Raw genomic sequence first — 6,662 nt, 5'->3', positions numbered from 1 at the left:
CAGTGATATGAAAGTCTTCCGCTTGAAAACACGGAGATCTGCTGATCATCAAAGTAAAACTAACCTCAATAGACCAGTGGTCAGACCAGAGTGTAAATGTAGGCCAGTAGTTTGAAATCTGAGTAGGAATCAGAAACAGAACACATCTGAGCAGAAATCACTTGATAGAGGGGGTAAGCTGAAGAAAAGGGCAGAGAGTAAACCAGTGGGGAATGAGGGTTAACAAAGTATGCACCTTTAAACCATTCTGGCTGGAAACGTGGAAAGTTCTTAATTTTGGACCAGGAGTTGTACAAGCCAGACACTCTACAAGGAAATTGTGGCAAAGTGAGGCTGACCATTCTTGACTTCATAACTCAGGTGAGAGTTCAGAATGTTGACTGCCTCTCCCACCTTATTGATGGAGACAATCGTGCTATCAGCCACATAAGGGCGTTATCACATTAGCCTCTTTTTGGCTCATGCAGCATTCTACCTTAAACCTCTGCAGAAGTTTGAGAAATTGCAGCCATGGTCAAGCATATAAAAGGATTAAAAAGTGCAACATCCCGTGGGGCCAATCTCTTTTTGTAACCTTTTGTAAAAGTAAAAAGCTAGACAGCAAATTTGCAAAAAGATAGCATGTTACTGAAATGCCTGTCTTTAACACTGGTATTTATTAATATTTAAAGTTCAATAATCTATTACTGTAGAAATGATTTTGCCTAGAACTTATGTACTATATGTACTGTTTACTTGTAAATTAAAAAAATTAAAACACTCCCATCCCCCTGGAGGAACCACGTTTATCATGCCCAGGATAAGTACACTGTTGTGTAAAAGCAGGGGTATCCAGTTGTCCACACAGAGCTTTTGCCGTCAGTGTCAGTAACCCTGTCAATGAGAGGTAACAATCTCTTAGCGAGTTGCATGGCAAAGCAAGGATTTGAACCCAAGTCCTAGTTTTAGACTGGGTCCATGAGAGCTAACAGACAGAGCTATTAAAGCTGGCAGAGCAAAAAGCAACTGTTTCAATAATTGGGAAAATAGGCCCAGTAGCTCAATCCTGCTGTGCTTGGCACTTTTCCATTATGGTTGTGAAGTCCAAGATTAGCAACAAAGCTTTGACTTTTTGATATCTGAACATTCACTTTTTCTTTGCAGAAGGAAAAAGGAAAAAGAAATGAGGGAGGACAGAAGCTTCGGGTTTGGGGACAGATCACAGTGGCTTCTTTAACTGGCTTGCCCAAAAATATTGAATCCTATTGTACACCCATCACATATAAAAGTATGTGCCTATCTTTCCATATTTTGTCAAATATGTGGACAGATATTGGCCACGAATGTGTTACAAGCTATTGGGGATTAGGTAAAATCATTCAAACAACTTAAAACAATAGTGCTCTAATGTTGATGCTGGATGGTGTGCAATGGAAGGAAAAATGTATTCGAGTCTTGTATTGTATCACATTCCTTATTTCACATACTTTGGGTCTGTTCAAGTGGGTAGCTGCGTTGGTCTGCAGTAGAAGAGCAAGATCTGAGTCCAGTAGCACCTTGAAGACCAACAAGATTTCCAGTGTATAAGCTTTCGAGAGTCAAACTCCCTCCATCAGTTATACTTCTCTAAGTCCACTGCTGGTCTCAAAACTTTCTCATATCTTGGGTCTTTCCCCCAAAAGGATAGATGTAAGATCATGTATCATACAGAAATCGCTCTATATAAATAAGAGATCTGGGTTTTGTCTTTTATTCATTGCGGTGTTCGCAAAATATTGTATTCATATCATGGTGTTTGATTATCTTTTTTTGATTGCACGGCATGTTTTAGTATAATAAACCCCTTTTTGATTATACCACATATCTGCTACCATCTCCAGCTTTGAGAAGTCCATTTAGAGTTGGCTGGAGGGAAGGGTTGTACTGGAGATAAGCCTGGAGCAACAATTTTAAGCCATCCCATTTTTTTAATGGTACCATCAAGAAGGGGCTATGATTTGGTCTTCTTGCTTCTATATGGTCTCCCTTAGCATGCAGAACTTGGTATACTACTTTATATAGTTATCTAGTGTTTCTAAGAAGATTTTTGCACATCAATTTATACATTGCATAATTGAGATGCCACATAATATATCTGGAGGGTCTGAGTTTCCCATTCCTCTTTTATCAGAAAGGTGTCTATTGGTACCATCGTAAGCAGAGTGGCATCTTTCTAAATCCACTGAAGTAGATGGATTTAGAAGGGAATAACTCTGCTTAGGATTGCACTGTAAGACTTGAGGAGAAGAATCTTAGGTCTAAAAATAATGTTCTATTATTGGCTGATTGCGCACACATTGGATAATGCACTTTCAATGCACATTATCAATCGTTTGAGATGGATTTTTTGTTCTGCACACAAAAAAATCCGTTCCAAATGATCTATAAAGAGGATTGGAAGTGCATTATCCAACGTGTGCGGAATCACTCATTGTCTGCCATTTTTTCCTATGGTGTGTAGTAATATTGGTATATTTTGAAAAGGAAACAATGTTTTTAGGAGAATCATTTTAATTATACAGATTATGGTTAGGTTGCTTTAACATGCATGTTTTACTCTGGTCTGACATCCAAAAGTGGAGAGGTGTTTTTTGTAGAGCAAGATTCAGGTCCAGTAGCAGCTTTTTTGGTAGCATCTCCACAACCTTGTCATCTACTTTCCGGGGTATCTACAGCTTTGCTCTGATCGTTCCTAAACCTTCTATGATACAATCTCTTTAGGAAGAGCGCAGCTTGAGTATGTTTGTACACCATGTGGATGGCATGGGGCACATGTCAAAGGACTTTCCCTTGCTGGTGCCGATTTCCTTCTTTAGCTCAAAACTGTATTTTCTCCCCATACCACCAGAGGGCTCTTTCAGACTTTAAAAAAGAAATTAGTAATTGCTAGATTGCCTTAGTGTTATATCAACAAATCAGTTCTCTTTTTTCTTACAAAAAGTTAAACCTCTAACCCTTTTCATTGGGCAGATTAGAATTCTCCAACTGTCATGCAGATTGTTGTTTCAGTAGTTTATCAAAGATCATTTTTCTCTTTTTTAATATACAGGTGATTTATAGTTTTATACTTTGCTGGATTAATCGCTAGATTGTTTTGTCTTCCCTGCATTTTCCAAAATGTTGCAGTGTGTTTTGTAGAAAAGCCAAGAGTTTCGCCATTTCCCCTTGATAAAAATATACCCACCATGTAGATTTGATCTGTGCCTGGCTACGGATGACCTTGGAGAAGTTTTTGGAGTGTAGAAGTGCCACTCTCCTGGCCTCCCCTGCTGCTGTGTTTTGCATCTTGTAGGACTTTGGGTTGAGATTTGCGTGGGATATGTGCCAATGATCCTGCAATAGAAGATTACTTGTGTATTCCTCTCAGATGGGTAGCCATCTTGGTCTGCACTGGGCAGGGGGTTGGACTAGATGGTCTGTATGGCCCCTTCCAACTCTATGATTCTATGAGTTCTATGAGCCTAGCCTACCTCACAGGGTTGTTGTGAGGATAAAATGAAGGAGAGGGGAATGGTGTAAGCTGCTTTGGGTCCCCATTGGGGAGGAAAGGTGGGGTATAAATGAAGTAAATAAATAAATAAATGCTTCCTTTTCAATCCCCTCCCCCATCAGTGAAGAAAGGCCTGCCCAATCTGGGTTCTGGATTCTGTCTACAGAAGCCTATCAGAATGCAATAGTCAATAGCTGGGTGTTTCTCACATCAGAGGGACTTCTTATTTTTCCCACAAGATGAGAAAACGTATTGATCAAGAAATAACAGGATTTTCCTAGCCTAGATGTCTTTACCAACAGCAGTTCATCTCCAAGAATGTCAGCCCTTCCTAAAATGAAACTGGGTTCTCCTGCACTCCTCCATAACAGAACACGACCCAGCTCAACTCAGCATTAACTAAACATCTTAAAAGTAGAAACCCCTCAAATCAATATTAATACATGAGAAGCACAGGAAAAAAAATTAGCACAAATATATCAACCTTGGGGAATCAGATTCCCTCAAAGACTTCTGGAAGATAGGTGTTGCAGGTCACTGGAAGACCATCAAATGTTAAGATGGAATTTCCTAGGAAAAGGAGTTCAATGACTGGGTGCCACCACAGAGAAGACTCTGCCCACAAGGCTCACCTCCTGCAGAGGTATAATGCAGAGAAGACCAATCCCAGAAAATCTAAAAGTATGAGTGGGTGGCTATGGGCCACCTGGGTAGGATAGTGATGATACTCTGAACCCCGCCCCCAACACATTATTCCTTGTTTATCAGTCAATCACAGAGAGGCTACTAACTCACCATATAAATTGGGATCAGTACAGTGCAGTTTGTTACAGCCCCCTCTGCAGCATAACTCATTCCCTGGGCAATCGAAGTGATTCTTACAGGTATCTCTGCAAAAACCCAGCAATGGAAATGCAGGATTCAATTCTGGGCAGGGATCAAAATCTATAAAGACAGAAGGACAGAGAATACACACATTAAAAAAAAACCCTGCACTACAGCTGCCAGTGTAATTGCAGAGGCATTTCAGGAGCAATATAGCAGCCACACAGCAGTGTTTCCCCTAATTTTCTCCCTCAGCCCCTGCAGCCACCATTCCCCCAACACACACAGCTTAAAGGGTTTTAAAAGAAAATCAGTAATTGGCAGATCACTATACCATTATGGCAATCTACTGCAAGATTTCCTTTTGTTTTAAAGTCTCTAGCCCTTGTCATTGCAGAGTTAAAAACAGAAATGTGCTTCCTATACCTTTCCCCTTACAGCTCTGGAATAAAAAGGGCTAGAGATGTACTTTAAGAAGAAGGAAGGAAGGAAGAAGCTTGGAACTGGTACATGGTTGCTGTAGCTCATTTAACACTATAAAATCCGTCAATTACTTTTTTTAAAAAGCACCCCCCCCAGCCCTGCTGTGGAGGCAGGAATGCTTTTCGCAGCGGCTGAGGTAAGGAAAATGGTGCTAATATGGGCAGGACTGCAAATGCACGTCTTCCCATTCTCAAAGTGTCCAAATTGTTGTTGTTGTTGTTTATTTATAGTCTTGTCGTTCTCACTGCAAGCGAATAAAATATAATCAATAGCTAGGACATTCACAGAGCAAACATACAATATGATCAACAGTTCGGACATTCAATGTAAACAAATACAACAGGGTTTGGTAGCTGCAAATTTAAAAACTAGCACATAGATGGCATTTTTACTGTGAACTTTCCAAAAAAGCTTATACTAAACCAGGTTTAGGGAAGATCTCAGCAAAGGAGGACGAAACACAGTAGCAGGATCAATAGAGGCCAATAGAAAATGACATCGTGGGGATTCTCCCCTAAACAGCACTGCTGTTTTAAAAGGCAGAAGAAAATAGTTACGTGGAAACAGTCCTGGTGAGTGGGCCCCTTGGAGTTCTGGTGGGACGAGGACTCGGGGGATTGAAAGCTAAGGTAAAGAACGTCTTCACCTTCTTCTTCACTGAGGTGGTGAATGCCCCAAAGGAACATCATACCCAGGGCTTTTTTTCTGGGAAAAGAGGTGGCGGAACTCAGTGGGTTGCCATCGGAGAAAATGGTCACATGGCTGGTGGCCCTGCCCCCTGATCTCCAGACAGAGGGGAGCTTAGATTGCCCTCCACACTAAACTCCCCTCTGTCTGGAGATCAGGGGGCGGGGCCACCAGCCATGTGACCATTTTCAAGCGGTTCCGGACCTCCGTTCCCCTGCGTTCCCCCTGAAAAAAAGCCCTGATCCTACCCATAGGTATACTGATGGGATCTAAGCAGACCGCAAGTGCCTTGGCATCACTGTGGAGTGTGGACATATGAAGGAAATCATCAATTTGTTAAATGGCAGGTCTTATCCTTGCTTTAATGTTCACGGCTGCCTGGAGTAACAGTGAACTGGGGATTGGACAGAGGTCATCTTGTGTGTGTGTGTGTGTGTGTGTGTGCGCGTGCGTGCGTGCGTGCGTGCGTGTGTGTGATGGACAGGTCCTTTATTAGACTCAAGGGGCCTCTTAATCTTTGCCGGGCTGGAGATCAGTTAAATCGCCCTTTCCAGTGGCTGACAAACCCCAAGAGTATCCTAACAGCCCTTGGAATGTTTCCTGGTTGGTACAAACTCCTGTTGAGTGATGGCCTGGATGGTAGGGTTGCCAGCTTCAAGTTGGGAAATTCCTGGAGATCTGGGGGGTGAAACCTGGAGAAAGTGGGGTATGGGGAGGGAAAGGACCTTGATATGGCATAATTCCATAGAGTCCACCCCCAAAGTAGCCATTTTCTCCAGGTGAACTGATCTCTGTGGCCTGGAGACCAGTTGTAATTCCAGGAGATCTCCAGCCACTACCTGGAGGCTGGTAACCCTACTGGATGGTGAGATGATCCCTCTCTAGTTTTCTCTACTTGGACTCCTTTTGGCTGCCTGGTTCACTGGGGAGTCTGGGACACCAAAGGAGAGACAGGGATGATGGCGAGAAGGGAAGGAAGACTCTTTACTGGCCAGAAAGGAGTAATTGGGTCTAGGCCAATGTTTTCTTGCAAGGTGTATGATAAAGTATGCTTTCAAGAACTGTCTGTCTTTAAAGCTCCCATAGCAGAACTCACAAGCATACTAGGAAATAGCCAGAAGTCTGAACACCCCAGAACAAAACCCATCTTCCTAAATGC

Source organism: Eublepharis macularius, chromosome 1 (genome assembly GCF_028583425.1).
Source record: "Eublepharis macularius isolate TG4126 chromosome 1, MPM_Emac_v1.0, whole genome shotgun sequence".
NCBI classification, from domain to species: Eukaryota; Metazoa; Chordata; class Lepidosauria; order Squamata; family Eublepharidae; genus Eublepharis; species Eublepharis macularius.
This window is presented reverse-complemented; position numbering follows the sequence as displayed.